The sequence below is a fragment of the Schistocerca americana genome, chromosome 6 (assembly GCF_021461395.2).
Source record: "Schistocerca americana isolate TAMUIC-IGC-003095 chromosome 6, iqSchAmer2.1, whole genome shotgun sequence".
Classification (NCBI taxonomy): Eukaryota; Metazoa; Arthropoda; class Insecta; order Orthoptera; family Acrididae; genus Schistocerca; species Schistocerca americana.
Window position 1 is genome coordinate 592,993,395 of NC_060124.1, and position 16,471 is coordinate 593,009,865.

Genomic DNA, 16,471 nt, shown 5'->3' on the forward strand with positions numbered 1-16,471 from the left:
TGGAGGCAGCTTGGGCAGTACCCTTATTTTGGCAGATTAGTGAGTGCTACAAGCTGCCTTTACTATGAGGGGGTGAGAACTTGCTCTCACTTCATACCGATCCTCCACCCCAGAGCTGGATGATGTTTGCATTCAGATGTTGCTAAACCTTTCTCTTGTGGGCAATCACTTGCTCTTTCTTATGTACAATCACATTTGGGGAGAGGACGCCGTTTCCCAGATGCCAGCATGAAGCCACCGTCTTACCCATAGCCATACACAAGCCCAGTAAGGAAAAATACCTTCCTTCTAGTTACTGCTCCATTTCTCCCACAAGCTGTGTTTGCAAACTGATGAAACATATAATTCATGCCTGGCTGGTATAGTGGCTAGAGTCGGACAATTCAAAGACCACTGCACTGTGCAGATTTTGAGCAGGCTGTTCCACAGTTGACCATCTCATCGCTTTGTCAACCTGTGTCACAAATGGTTTTCTGTGGAAATATCGGACACTGGCAGGGTTCTTCAATTTGGAGAAAGCCTACAACACCTGCAGGAGGACTGGTATCCTTGACCTATCTACATGTGGTGCTTCTGAAGTCACATGCCCCATGTCCTTCAGGAATTTTTAAAGTATGGATTTTTCAAGGTATGTGTGGGTACTGCCTTGTTGGACACCTTTACCAGGAAGTTGGTGTGCCTATGGTACTGTCTTGTCTCCTGCAGGTCATCTCCAGCAGTTTACTGTCCTCCACCCCTACCCTGATAACCACCCCCTCCCTGCCCCAGCCTCCTCCTTACCCCCACTTGATTGCCTGTCCCATCATGTGCAGCTGCCAGAGACTGTGGTCACGTGTGTGAGAGCTTCATTTGTGTGAGTGTCTGAGTGAATGTTATCTATATATAACAGAGGACTTGTTCACTGAAAGCTCACTTTGTGACAGTTTTTTTGTCGTGCCTTTGTGTAACTCGGCATCTCTGCGTTATGGCGAGCAGAAGCTATTCTTTTCATGGTACTGTTAAATTCAATTTTGAAGAATTGTGATGGCTCGAGGCATTGAGGTGCAGAGGTAGGGGTCAGTGTACACTCATCAGCAAACAAACAATTGAGCCTCAGTAGACAAAAGCCAGGAAAGATCAGACCATTTGGCAACAGTGCCATCATTTTGCAGCTTGAAAATATATCTCTGCATGTTTTGGAATGAAGGTTAAGGACACACAATTTCATGCTCTTCCAAAATCCATTCCCCATGGTGAAATGATAGAAGCATTGCATGGTAACCTGAAGGTGTAGAGTTCAATGCTACACATTTCCATTTTTTATTGTTTTTGCAAATTCACTAGAAAGAGAGAGACAGATTTTTCAGACATTTCTGCAAATAATGGAATTGTGTGTGTGAGAAATGAAATAGCTGCTCTTGTTCCATATGGGATTCACTCTGTTTCAGGTAATTTTCTTAACGTACCTGTAGCTAGAGTCATGAAAGTTATAATGTTTTATGATAGAGAAAACAACCAACCACAAAAGCAACATTTGAAGAGCTCTTATTAAAAGACATAATGAAGCATGAAACCATTAACAGTTCATGATAAGAAACGTTACAGACTACTAAAACCATACATAATACTTACCATCCTTAAATGTTTAAAACAGTGGTTAATATTTCCCAATAAATTAATGACAGAATACTTCGACAAAGTGTGAACAAATAATGATATACTTGTGCACATACATACAGCCTTTAAAGCTCTAATGAAAGGGCAGCATTATCAAATTAGTTATGCAACGTTACAGGGCCACCTGCTTGTCAGAGAATATTAACTATAATCTATTTCATCCATTTTGAACTAACAGATAAAAGAATGCCAACAATTAAAAGCTTCCAGATGCATTTGAACTTGTATGCTGGCATCTTAAATACTGACTTATGTGCATTTACTGATGTGGATGTAGAATGGGTGTCAAGTTTGATATAGCTTTTTGAACACAAACCAGACATCATGGCAAAGAATAGAAACAGTAAAACTAATGATTCACGGTATCATCCATGTGCTGGCCTAGGCAAGCAAAGAGTTGCAACTAAATACTTGATTATATTCCAACAGATCTCATCTGTCACATGTGCCAAACTATAACTTCACTTTCCATTACTGTGCCTGTGTATAATCCAGTACAATATCAACGTTGTGAATTGCACTTCCACAAACATTTCTACAGAAAAAGGAGGTCCAATTTCTTCATGTGATTTACAATACTATTCAGGTTTTCATCACACGATGTTTGTCTTGACTGGGAGTCCTAGTGTACTGCATATCATGTGGATGCACCTGCAGTTATTTACAAGCTGACTGACAACAGACTAAATGCTCAAAAAAGGGAACAGGAAGAAGGGGAAGATAAGGAAGATAATTGTGAGGTGAGCCGCAATCTTGTGTTATACCAACAATAGTTGGGGGGCACAGAGCAGTGGAAGATGTCATGGGAGGCCTTAGAACATCTGTGAGACCCTAATTACTAGTAACAAACATAAGAAATAAATGAAGATAAATAAATGAATACACCTTTGGTTGTCATTACCCATGCCCTGGGTCCAACTCAACCATTGATGTTAGCTCTACTGTGATATTCTTGTGGTGAGTGGATGACTGTAACTGAAGTATTATCAAAGGTGTTAGTCACCAGAAATGGCATATTAGTCCAATCCTGATTTCTCTCTTGTCATGCTGATAATGGCAAAAGTGCTTAAGAAAATTTTTTTTTTAACACGTGGCCTGTCCTCCAGTGTAAGCTGTGCAAGGTTAAGGAAACGTATGCAGATGATTTGACTTGCCATCCATGCATGTCACATATCCCCTCAACTTGATCTCTGGACCCAATAAATGAATCGCCCTCATGCGTCTGTCCCTTGCCTTTCTCTTCGGAGTACACTTTGTACTGACCCAATCACCATCGCCGAACATCTGGCAGAGTACTTCACTCGTAGTTCCATGACAGCAGGCTACAGTGCAGAATTCCACGCCATTAAAGAGCAGCCTGAGCGTACACAGTTGCCATTTCCCCCCCAGGGGATCCACAACTCTTTTGTGGATACGTGCGTAGCGAGCACGGGGCCCCGAGCTAATGTGGCCTTCCTTCCTTTCCGGGCTGCATACCTTCCCTTTCCGCATCCTTCCCCATCCCCTGTCTTCACCCCCCCCCTCACCTCTGGCTCTTTCCTTCACTTTCTCCCCCTCTGGGAGTATGGTTTGCGCCTACGTCCGGAGACGGATGCTTGTAAATGTACCGCATTCTTCTTCTTCCTTGCTTGTATGTCTTCTTCCTTCCTTTGTCCTTCTCCTTTCCTTACCTCTTCTCTTTACCCTTCTCTCCGCTGTGGCGTTTGAGACCCCCTCTTCTTTCCTTTCCCTTTCTCTTTCTTCCTCCCTGTGCGTGTCTGAAGGCCGACCCACGCACTTCCATGCGTAGCCGGTGACGGGGTAACGCGTAATTCCCCGCCCCGGGTAGACAGGTAGGACACGTACGTACCCCCTGGTAAAGGCCAGGCCCAGGGAGGGGTGATTACCCGAGCTGATACCTTCCGAAAGTGCCGATTGGTCCCTCCGTCCGTTTGTCGGGAGGTGTGACCTGAGGTGTGAACAATCACCTAAGGCGGGTGTGCCCTCGGTGAGGGCCCCCACAAGGGAGGAGCGCGCCATCGGAGACGCCGGTAATCATGGGGGATTCTTCCGCAATGGTTTCCTCACCTTCCACTATGTCTGCTCACAAACGTAAGTTCACTGAGTCTCAGCCACAGACGGTTCTTCCATCGTTGCCACAGTTCCTTGTTGTTTCTCGGTCTGACGAAGGTCACGACTTTTCCACGGTCAACCCTTTCATTATTCAGAAAGGTGTCGACGCAATTGCGGGTTCTGTAAAGTCTTGTTCCAGATTACGGAATGGTACCCTGTTGTTAGAAACACACAGTGCCCTCCAGGCTCAAAAATTGCTGCGTACTTCTCTGCTCCACACCTTCCCTGTCCGGGTGGAACCGCACCGTACCTTAAACTCCTCGCGTGGAGTCGTTTATACACGCTCCCTCGATGGATTGTCTGACGAAGAAATTCAGCACTACCTGTCTGACCAGGGCGTCACCGCTGTTCATCGGGTTATGAAAAGGGTTGACTCGAACATCATTCCAACCCGCACTGTCTTCTTGACATTTGACAAAGTTCAACTCCCATCAAAAATCAAAGCAGGCTATGAGATAATTTCCGTTCGCCCTTATGTCCCAAACCCTACGCGTTGCTATCAATGTCAGCGGTTCAATCACACCAGCCAGTCCTGTTCCAATCCGGCCAAATGTGTAACGTGTGGCAAGGATGCCCATGAGGGTGCTTGTCCACCTCCATCCCCACACTGCATCAACTGTATGGGTGACCACGCTGCTTCCTCTCGAGATTGCCCCGTTTTTAAGGATGAAAAGCTCATCCAGGAAATAAGAGTGAAGGAAAAGGTGTCGACCTTTGCTGCTCGAAAGTTACTCGCCAGTCGACAGCCCACCGTGCCTCAGAAAGGAAAATACAGCACTGTCCTTGCTTCTCCTCGGCCAACAAAGGAGGCGGCCACACAGACTTGCGACCTCACATTTAGTACCACGGTCGTCAGATCGGCCAGCGCAAAGATCGCCCGTTCAACCTCACCACTTTCGCCTGCCCACTCTATGGCTCACCCTTCGTCGGGTTCTGCTAAATCTCGAGCCCAAAAGTCAGACGCCAAGTCTTCGAAAAAAGAGCATTCTCGTGAAGAGTTTTTACGTACTGCAACTTCACAACCATCGGTTCCTCCTTTATCTAAACATCATACCTCCAAGAAGGCTATGAAGAAACACAGTTCCTCTCCTTCTCCGCCAAGGCGTGTCCCAACTACAGCACCACCTGGCGGAAATCGCCCTCGGCCATCTTCCGTGTCGCCGAGGCGCACTGCTGGTGGCCGGTCAACTGGCCGATCGTTGGTGGCAGGAGCTGCTCCTGACCAACCTATGGATCAGGATCTTCTGCCTTCGACTGAATGCCATTCCATGCTGTCGGTCGCAAGCTCTGAGCAGTCGTTGAGTTGACAGCACCCTTGGTCACGTTTCTCCATTTTCTGTTCACCCTATGTCCATTATCCACTGGAATATCCGCGGCATTCGCGCCAATCGGGATGAATTGTCGATCCTCTTACGATCCTACTCGCCGGTCATCTTCTGTCTTCAGGAAACAAAGCTGCGTCCCCATGACCGCTTTGTTCTCCCTCATTTTCAGTCCGTCCGATATGACCTCCCCTCTGTTGAAGGCACTCCAGCCCATGGAGGACTCATGATTCTGCTCCATGATACTCTCCATTATCACCCAATCCCCTTAAACAGTTCCTTCCAAGCTGTCGCCGTCCGTCTTTCCCTTTCTGGATACACGTTCTCTCTATGTACGGTATACATTCCATCGTCTACACCACTGGCACGAGCTGATCTCCTTCATCTTCTTGATCAGCTTCCACCCCCCTATTTGCTGGTTGGGGACTTCAATGCCCACCAGCCGCTTTGGGGATCTCCACATCCTTGTCCACGTGGCTCACTATTGCTAGACGTCTTCCACCAAGCGGATCTAGTCTGCCTCAACACTGGGGTCCCCACGTTTTTGTCTGCCTCCACGGCAAATTTATCTCATTTGGACCTTGCGGTCGGTACTGTTCCGCTAGCCCGGCGCTTCGAATGGTTCGCCCTTGATGATACACACTCGAGTGACCACTTTCCATGTGTTCTTCGACTGCAGCCTCAACTGCCATATATGCGCTCGCGACGCTGGAAGTTTGCCCAAGCCGATTGGACACTTTTTTCGTCTCTAGCGACATTCGATGACCGTCGCTTTCCCAGCGTCGACGATGAGGTCACACATTTTACCGACGTTATTCTCACAGCTGCGGAACGTTCAATACCACGCACATCCGAATTGCCCCGGCGCCCCCCAGTTCCTTGGTGGAACGAGGCATGCCGTGACGCAATACGTGAGCGGCGACGTGCTCTTCGCATTTTCCGTCACCATCCAACTTTGGCCAACTGTATCCGATATAAGCAGCTCCGTGCGCGTTGCCGTCGCGTCATCCGCGATAGCAAGAAGGCAAGCTGGCAATTCTTTATTAGCTCATTTAACACCTTCACTCCCTCCTCGGAAGTTTGGAGTCGGCTTCGACGGTTCTCAGGCGCGCCTAGTTTCTCCCCGGTCTCTGGGCTCACTGTCGCGCATGACACCTTAGTGGACCCCGTCGCAATTTCTAACTCATTGGGTCAGCACTTTGCTGAGATTTCGAGCTCTTCAAATTACCCGCCAGCGTTTCTCCCGAAGAAACGTGCAGCGGAAGTGCGACATCTTGCTTTCTCCTCTCAAAATCGCGAAAGCTACAATACTGTTTTCTCCATGCGCGAACTCCAACATGCACTCTCTTCTTCTCGCTCCTCCGCCCCAGGACCGGATGGTATCCATGTCCAAATGTTGCTGCATTTATCAACCCATAGCCTGCGCTACCTCCTTCGCCTTTATAATCGAATTTGGACCGACAGTACCTTTCCCAGGCGATGGCGGGAAGCTATTGTCGTTCCTGTTCCGAAACCTGGAAAGGACAAACATCTCCCCTCTAGCTATCGCCCCATTTCTCTCACGAGTAGTGTCTGTAAGGTTTTGGAGCGTATGGTGAATTACCGTTTAGCTTGGTGGCTGGAATCCCGCAGTCTTTTAACACCAGCCCAATGCGGATTCCGACAACATCGTTCTGCCGTTGACCATCTTGTTGCTCTCTCCACTTATATCATGAACAATTTCCTCCGGAAACGCCAAACGGTAGCAATATTTTTTGATCTGGAGAGAGCATACGATACCTGTTGGAGGACAGGCATCCTCCGCACACTGTTCTCTTGGGGCTTTCGAGGCCGGCTGCCCCTTTTTCTTCGCGAATTTATGGCAGAGCGCACATTTAGGGTGCGGGTGAACACTACTCTATCCCGTATTTTCTCCCAAGAAAACGGGGTACCCCAGGGCTCCGTGCTGAGTGTTGTACTGTTTGCCATTGCCATTAATCCAATTATGGATTGTCTCCTTCCTGATGTCTCGGGCTCCCTCTTTGTGGACGATTTTGCGATCTACTACAGCTCTCAACGGACCAGCCTTCTTGAAAGACGTCTTCAAGGATGTCTCGATCGCCTCCACTCGTGGAGCATCGAAACCGGCTTCCGTTTCTCACCCAGTAAGACCGTTTGTGTTAATTTTTGGCGACGTAAGGAGTTTCTTCCTCCCTCCTTACATCTAGGTCCTGTCAACCTTCCGTTTTCCGACGTCGCTAAATTCTTGGGTCTTATGTTTGACAGAAAACTGTGCTGGTCCTCCCACGTTTCCTATCTTTCGGCTCGCTGTCTGCGTTCCCTTAACACCCTCCGTGTCCTGAATGGCACCTCTTGGGGAGCGGATCGAGTGGTCCTTCTCCGCCTCTATCGCGCCTTAGTGCGCTCGAAATTGGATTATGGAAGCATAGTCTACTCCTCTGCTCGGCCGTCTATTCTTCGGCGTCTCGACTCTATCCACCACCGTGGATTACGTGTAGTGTCTGGAGCTTTTTACACCAGCCCTGTGGAAAGCCTTTATGCTGAGACTGCTGAACCTCCGCTATCCAATCGGCGGGCAGTCCTTCTGAGTCGTTATGCTAGCCATCTGTCTTCCATGCCTGCTAATCCAGCCCATGACCTTTTTTTCGACGCCTCCTTTGATGTCGGGTATGCAGGCCGCTCCTCCTCCCTACTACCCCCGGGAGTCCGCTTCCGTCAACTGCTCCATTCTCTTTCCTTCCGCTTTCCTGAAACCTTCTTGACAACTTGGGGTACAGCACCGCCTTGGCTCCGTCCCCGGATCGACTTGCTCAGAGACCTATGTCAATTTCCCAAGGATGGTACCCCTACACTTGTTTACCGTCGGGCATTTGCTGCTCTATGTGCACAAATGACGGAAGCCACATTTATTTACACCGATGGCTCGAAAACATCGTTAGGTGTAGGGAGTGCCTATATTGTTGGCGACACCCCAAATCACTTTCGGCTTCCTGACCAGTGTTCGGTTTATACTGCGGAGCTTTACGCTATTCTCCAGGCTGTCCACTACATCCGCCGCCATCAGCGGATACAGTACGTAATCTGCTCAGATTCTCTCAGCTCTCTCCTAAGTCTCCAAGCTCTTTATCCTGTGCACCCTCTGGTCCACCAGATTCAGGACTGTCTGCGCTTGCTCCACCTGGGGGGCGTCTCAGTGGCGTTCCTCTGGCTCCCAGGACATGCTGGTATCTGTGGAAACGAGGCGGCCGATATAGCGGCCAAGGCTGCAGTCTCTCTTCCTCGGCCAGCTATTCAGTCTCTTCCGTTTACCGATCTACGGAGCGGTTTATGTCGCCAAGTTGCTCATTTATGGCATGCGCATTGGTCAACACTTCCCCATAATAAATTGCGGGAAGTGAAAGCCCTTCCTTGCGCATGGACCTCTTCCTCCCGATCGAGTCGTCGGGAGGAGGTAATTTTAGCTAGACTCCGGATAGGTAACTGTCTTTTTAGTCATCGACATCTTTTAAGCGGTGATCCTCCCCCACTCTGTCCCCACTGCTCTCAGCTGTGGACGGTCAGACACCTTTTAATTGAACGCCCCTATTTTAATCCGTTACGCTCCTGTCTACAGCTAACGCCGGATCTATCGTCGATTTTAGCAGATGACACGCGCTCAGCTGACCGCGTTCTACAGTTTATTAGTGACAGTGAAATGATGTCAGTCATTTGAAGCCTTTTTTTTGGGGGACAACCAACCCCTTTCTATAGTGGAATTTTAAGCATTCCTTCTGCCTTTAGTTTCTCAAATTTTATGACTTTGTTCCCATTGCTGCTGATTTTAAATTTCGTTTTTACCTGTTTTCTACATCACGGGCTGGGCGCTAATGACCATAGAAGTTTTGCGCCCTAAAACCACAAACAAAAAAAAAAAAAAAAACAGTTGCCATTTCACACGCACTGTTGGGAGCAGTACAATGCCCCATTTAGTGAATGGGAATTCTAAAGTGCCCTTACAGCTTGCCACGATACCTCTCCAGATCCAGACCGAATTAACAACCAGTTTCTCCACCATCTCCAGGCGCACTGTCAGGGTGAATTACTCACCCTGTTTAACCGCATCTGGATGGAGGGCATTTTTGCAACTCATTGGCAGGATAGCGTTAGCATCCCGGTGCTGAAACCTGATGCAGATCCGTTGGTGCTTGATAGCTATCATCCTGTCAGCCTTACCAACGTTTTGTGCAAACTCGTGGAATGGATGGTGAGTTGGTGGCTAATATGGTTACTCAAAGCTTGGGGTCTCCTGGCCCAGCAAAAGGGTGGCTCAGCGACCGACAATTTAGTCTCGCTAGAGTCTGCTATTCGTACAGTTGTTACTCGATGAGAACATCTAGTTGCTGTTTTCTTTGATCTTCAGAAGGCGTACAATACCACCTGGCACCATCATATCCTTGCTATGTTGTACGAATGGGGCTTATGGGATCCACTTCCAATTTTTCTATGGAATTTTCTCTCCAATCGCTCCTTTCGGGTCAAAGTTGGCACTTATTTTAGCTCTGCTCAAATTCAGGAGAACAGTGTCCTGCAGGGCTCGGTTTTCAGTGTTGCCCTCTTTTTGATGGCGATTAATGGTCTTACGGCTGTGGTGGGCTCATCAGTCTGTTCCTCTCTATATGCTCATGACTTTTCTCTTTATTAAAGTTCCCTTATCATCAGTGTCACTGAACGGTGGCTGCAGGGAGCTATCCATAAGGCACATTTTTGTGCATCCAACCATGGTTTTCAGTTCTTAACCTCTAAGGCCCGAGTGATGCATTTCTATTGTCGTCGAATGGTCCACCTCCATCCATAACTCTACCTTGCCAATGAACTCCTTCATATTGAGGAGACGCATTGCTTTCTTGGCATGCTGTTTGTTGCTCGGCTCACTTCTCATCTTCGCGAACTTAAACAACGGTGCTGGCGGCACCTGAGCATACTTAGCTGCCTCAGCCACACTGTGTGGGGGGCTGCATGAACAACCCTCTTACAGCTCTATAAGGCCTTAGTCCAGTCCCGTCTCAACTATGGGAGTGTGGTGTATGACACAGCAGCACCTTCAACGTTGCAGATCCTCAACCTGATTCTCCATTGTGGCGTCAGACTGGCGACAGGTGCCTTCCGCACTAGTCCGGTGACTAGCCTTCTTGTAGAAACTGGAATCCCTTCCCTACAATTCCGCCAACAAAGTTCCTTGCATCATACATCGCCCGCATCCATTCCTCACCCGACCACCCAAACCACAGGTTCCTTTTTCCGTCTGCTGCACTCCCTTCCCCACGACGGTGGCCTAGGTTGGGTCTCCCGATCGGGTCCACGTTCGTTCCCTACTCACGTCACTAGAGTCCTTTACCTTTCTTCCACCTTTCTGGCGCTCTTCTTCTATCCCTCTTGGTCCCTCCCTCACTTGCAGCTTTGGTTGGATTTGTCCTGTGACTCAGTCCTCCGTTCCACCTTCCAGTCTTCGTCAACAATTCATGGCTCTTCTTGCCTCGTTTTGTGATGTAGATGTAGTCTACACCGATGGTTCTGTGGTCAATGGATGCACTGGGTTTGCTTTCATCCATTGCAACTACGTTGAGCAGCATTCCCTGCCTTGTGGCAGCAGTGTTTTCACTGCGGAGCTGGTTGCTTTTTATCGTGCACTTGTTCACCTTTCCTCCTGCCCTGAGGAGTCATTTGTCATATGCAGTGACTCCCTGAGTGGATTGAAAGCACTGGACCAGTGTTTTTCTCGGGACCCTTTGGTGTACAGTATTGAAGACGATGTTTGTGCTCTCGCCGAGTGTGGTCGTTCAGTGATGTTTGTGTGGACCCCGGGGCACATCGGCATTCCATGAAATGAAACTGTAGATCGGTTGGCCAAGCAGGCCACCCCTTCACCACCCCTGGAGCTTGGTCTCGTGGAAAGAGACCTCTGGTCAGCCCTACATTGCAAGGTCCACGATGTCTGGAGCTCTGAATGGTCTATCTTCAACACACCAAATAAGCTCCGCATGGTAAAGTCATCCACAGCCGTATGGAACTCATCATTGAGGAGCACGTGTAGGGACTCAGTTGTTCTCTGCTGTTTCTGAATTGGACATACGCGATTGACCCACAGCTATCTCCTTCACGGTGAGAACCAGCCCAAGCGTCACTGTGATGCAGGGCTGACAGTGGTCCATCTTCTTATGGACTGCCCCCTTTTAGCCCCCTTGCAGCCGTCCTTTAAGTTACCAGCTGCACTTCCTTTAATTCTAGGTGATGATGCCTCTATAGATGACTCAATTTTATGTTTTATCTGTTCAGCTGGGTTTTATCACTCACTCTAGTGTGGGCACTTTCACATGATTTTTCAGGCTACACCAACTCAAGTGACTTTTAATTGTGACATGGCTACCAAAATAGTGTCTTTATGGGAACAAGTTGTGTTGATAATTCTATCAACACTTTCCAGCTGGAGGATCTTAGTTTATACTTGAGTGGTTGACCTTCTACATGATCCATCAACCACTGTAGTCTGTTTTACTCTAGTCAACTATTTGCTCTGGTCCTTTCAAGCGTCCTCTATTTAGTTTTATTGCTGTGTTCATTTTAACTCTGTACCCCTTGGTGTTCCCTCCCTCTGGGTGCAGAGTTTCGCTTTTACTGTATAGACCTTTTACAAGTATGTCTCTTTGGAACAGGGGACTGATGACCTTGATGTTTAGCCTCCAACAAACTCAAAACCAACAAACAAACCCAATAAATGAATGGTGTTCAGGACAAACCAGCAACAACCTGACACACATCACCTAAGTGTCTGCTGTAGCTACACTATAGGATCAAAACTATCCGGGCACACCAAAAAACATATGTTTTTCATTTTAGGTGCATTGCGCTATCACCTACTGCCAGGTACTCCATATCAGCAACCTCAGTAGTCATTGGACATTGTAAGAGAACAGAATGGGTCGATGTGTGGAACTCATGGTGGTTGAGCGTGGTCAGGTGATTGGGTGTCATTTGTGTCATATGTCTGTACCCGAGATTTCCACACTCCTAAATATACCTAAGTCCACTCTTTCTCATGTGATAGTGACATGGAAATGTGAACAGACATGTACAGAAAAATGTGTACAGGCTGGCCTTATCTGTAGACTGAGAGAGACCGCTGACAGTTGAAGATGGTCGTTATGTGTAATAGGCAGACATCTATCCAGACCATCACACAGGAATTCCAACCTGCATCAGGATCCACTGCAAGTACTAGGACAGTTAGGCAGGAGGTGAGAGAACTTGGATTTGCGGTTCAGCGGCTGCTCATAAGCCACACATCACATCGGTAAATGGCAGATGCTGCTGCACTTGGTGTAAGGAGCATAAAAAGTGGACAATTTAAAAGTCGAAAAACATTGTATGGAGTAACGACTCAAAGTACACGGTGTGGCAGTCCAATGGCAGGGTGTTGGTGTGGTAAATGCCTGGTGAACATCATCTGCCAGTGTGTCTAGTGCCAACAGAAAAATTCGGAAATGGTGTTATGGTGGGGTTATGTTTTTCATGGAGGGGGCTTGCTCTCCTTGTTGTTTTGTGTGGCACTTTCACAGTACAGGCCCACATTGATGTTTTAAGCACCTACTTGCTTCTCGCTGTCGAAGAGTAATTAGGGGATGGTGATGCATCTTTCAACATGATTGAGCATCTGTTCACATTGCACAGCCTGTGGTGGAGTGGTTAGACAGCAATAAAACCCTGTAATGGACTGGCCTGCACAGAGTCCTGACCTGAATCCTATAGAACACCTCTGGGATGTTTTGGAATGCCAACTTCATGCCAGACCTCACCGACTAACATTGATGCTTCTCCTCAATGCAGCAGTCAATGAAGAATGGGCTGTCATTCCCAAAGGAAACTTCCAGTAACTGACTGTACATATGCCTGTGAGAGTGGAAGCTGTCATTAAGGCCTAAGGGTGGGCCAACAACATATTGAATTCCAGGACTAATGATGGACGGTGCCATGAACATTTTCCACATACTTTGTCACATAGTGTATTTCCATTTTTTCTTTTGATTAAGAATTTGACATAGGATACATGCATATTAAAATAGTTCATCCCTGGACCAAATTCAAACTAGTAACCCTGTGTTTCCACCATATTTCCATGTGCAACAGGAGGTCAACCAGTCCAACTTTTTCCCTTTATTTATATATCTTTTGAAGACATCAGTCTCAGACATGTCTGCTATATCCACTGACATTCAGCAACTGCACAGTACAGTTACCAATTACTTGTTCAAATTTGACTAAATTTGACTAAGTTTGCTAAGAACTAGTTAACAAATTTTTATTTAGGGACACACACAGGCATGCACAGATGAGCATAAACTCAAGGTAACATCATCCATTCCATAGGTGGGATTTGGACCTATGACCCCAGGAAAAGCATACGTGGCCTCCACAATCTGGAGCCACATAGGTTTATGGCCAGAAATAAAGTGACAAGTCTGTCACCACTGGCACTCCTTTTCATGGCAACACATTTACTTGCCCCCCTCCAGGCAAAGCACAAGAGCAGCAAGTGGAAATAACATAACATTCTGAGCAGTCAGTTGTGATGGCTCACTGGGATCATTCAGTTACAGAGACAGTCAACACCCTGGCTGAAGAAGACAAGTTTTTGATTAGAGATGTATATAGAACATATGGCATGCTACTAACTTACTGTAAACAGAATTTGGAAGAATTTTGTTGAAAGAGGCACTATCAGCAGAATTCCTGGCTCGAGCAAGAAGAGACTCAGTACATAGTAGGATGACGCAGAGCTTGCAAGTAAGAGCCAACAACTCTGTCCCCTAGATGCAAAGCAGTTGTAGTGAGTGACCAACTTCCCAGTTCCAGTGACACAGTTCACTGAGGGCCAAGGAAAGCTGTACTGCATGTACAAAGATCCACTATAAAACAGGAACTCGGCGAGGAAAATGTTACACTGGTTGGGAGCCACAGAGTTCCATCTGAATTCAGTGTGGAAAAATGTACTTTTCACAGACATGTTGTCTCACCTAGGCCAAAGAGTAGTTTATCGGCCACGAGGGTCAAGACATCACAGGGAGTAAGTGGTGACAACAAGTAGTACTAGCCGATTGTCAGTTTTCTGGAGGTGTTGGATTACGGTGAGAGGAGCAGGAATGCTTCCTCAGTAGCAGGCAGTATGCCCACATTTTGAAGAATGTGATGCTGCATTTATTGTGAATACTGTATTGTGGAGGGGAAATCACACTACAGGAAGAACATTCACTTGTTTATAAGTCTGCTTCGTTCAACAGCAGCTGTCCAACATAAACATTAATGTAATGGACTGGCTGTGAGTGACTGCCCACATGAACACAATGGAAAATGTGTGTGGAAGTAGCACGAACACACAGAGAACTGGCTGTTAAACAAACCATTTATAGCTGATGGTGTTCTTTGGGACTGGTATTTAAAGCCTTGGAGGGGTTGCCTCTTCTGACAAATGTATCCAATGCCTCACGGATTCAGTGGCAGGGTGCATGACTAAAGTCAGAAAGAATGGGGCATTCTGGATAAAATGTTAAGGCACTGAAAACATTTTACTTCCTTCCCTTGTTCTGCTGTGCAGTGTTCTGTCAGTAGGAGCCAGCACAAAATCTCTTGGCGATGGAAAAAGTTCTAGTTGACATTATCCTTGTAACTGAAATGAATTTATTTTAATTTAATATTTTGAGTATTACATTCTCTTTACTTGCTCTCTGCCTACATACATAAAATGAATAAATCAAGAGTGCCCCATTTTAGGGCTATTTTTTGTTACTTAAAATTCATCTCTCTCCCACTCTATTGCCACCAATCAGACTCAGCTAAAATGTGCAAAACATATTTTCTGATTTCTCTCTCTCTCTCTCTCTCTCTCTCTCTCTCTCTCTCACACACACACACACACACACACACACACACACACACACACACACACACTCTTTGTTTTACAAATTGGAAAGTCTCTGAAGACCAAATAAGAAATCAGGGCACTAGGATAATTTGTAGTTTCTAAATGGGGTTTATATATTGAAATTGGTCTGTGTGCTACATTTATTTGATGGAGTGCATGTGTTTTTTCATGGTGGAAGCAGAATAAGAAACAATATGACGTTTCATTTGTGTTGGACAAAACGTATTTGTTTCTTGTCTGAAGGCTGGAATACAGCACTGAACTTTTTCCAGAGATTGTTCTTCCTGTAATGGAGGAAAAATGCAACTGTGGACACTGCATCATGTAATTTCCCCGTGCATCCTCCACAGCCTGACCAAACACAGCTTTTTTAGAGGCCATCTGATCTTGACAGTTGGTCATTTGGCCCAATCAGTGCTACGTAACAATAGCAAGACCGTGCACTCAATTTACTTATTAAATCACAATCTGTCTTAATCACTGCACCCTTCAATAAGTGTGATTGATTCAGTGAGTGGGAAGTGACCATAGTGCCACTGGTCTCGGACACTTCATACTTGCAGAACTGCAGTATGAAGGGAGGAAGGTAGGGTGGCTGGGAGGGAGGGAGGAGGGAAGCCAGTATGGAACTAATGTAGCAGCAAATCTGTTTGTAAGGTACCCAACACTTGTTACTAGACTCATATTCACCCAGTTTATTGTCTGCAGTTGTTGTTATTATTATTATTATTATTATTATTATTATTATTATTATTATTATTGTCAGTCCGAAGGTGGTTTGATGCAGTTCTCCATTCTGATCTACAGCACCTTGTGCAAGCATCCTTGTATCTCCGTAGCCGTTATTAAATTCATTATCATTTGTTTAAATCTGGTAGGAAGCATACAGTAATGATTGTAACACAGCACCACAAGGAATGATTTCAGTGCAGTCACCTCCACCGACTTCTGAGTGAATGACTGATCGGAGAATTCTGTACTGCCTTCACAGAGTGAATAAAAGTACTTGTTTCTCATGATGTGCTGGAAATCGAGCCCTATCCTGTTAGCTACTGACACAGGCTGAGTGGACCAAAATGCATTTAGTTCATTCAGAGGACTAATTCCAGACCACTGCTGTAGCCCCTCAACGAGCTACGAACATTTGTGGATGTGCTTAGTCAGATGTTTTTACCTATTTTTCCACTTTTTGTTTCCATTTTAATTTGTTTTGTTTCCTTTCTTTTGAGTACCATTGAGACCTAGTTGTTGGCCTGCCCCAGTCCAATTATGCTCCTGCTCAAGTCACTACTCGACCAAAATTCTTATTTGTGGTTTCCTGTTGATTGGGTGTGTTCACATTAGTCACAATGTGTTGCTGCTGTCATAATATCAGCTTCCATCACTGTTAGCCATGACGACAGAGATACATATGGCCAAAATACAAAGA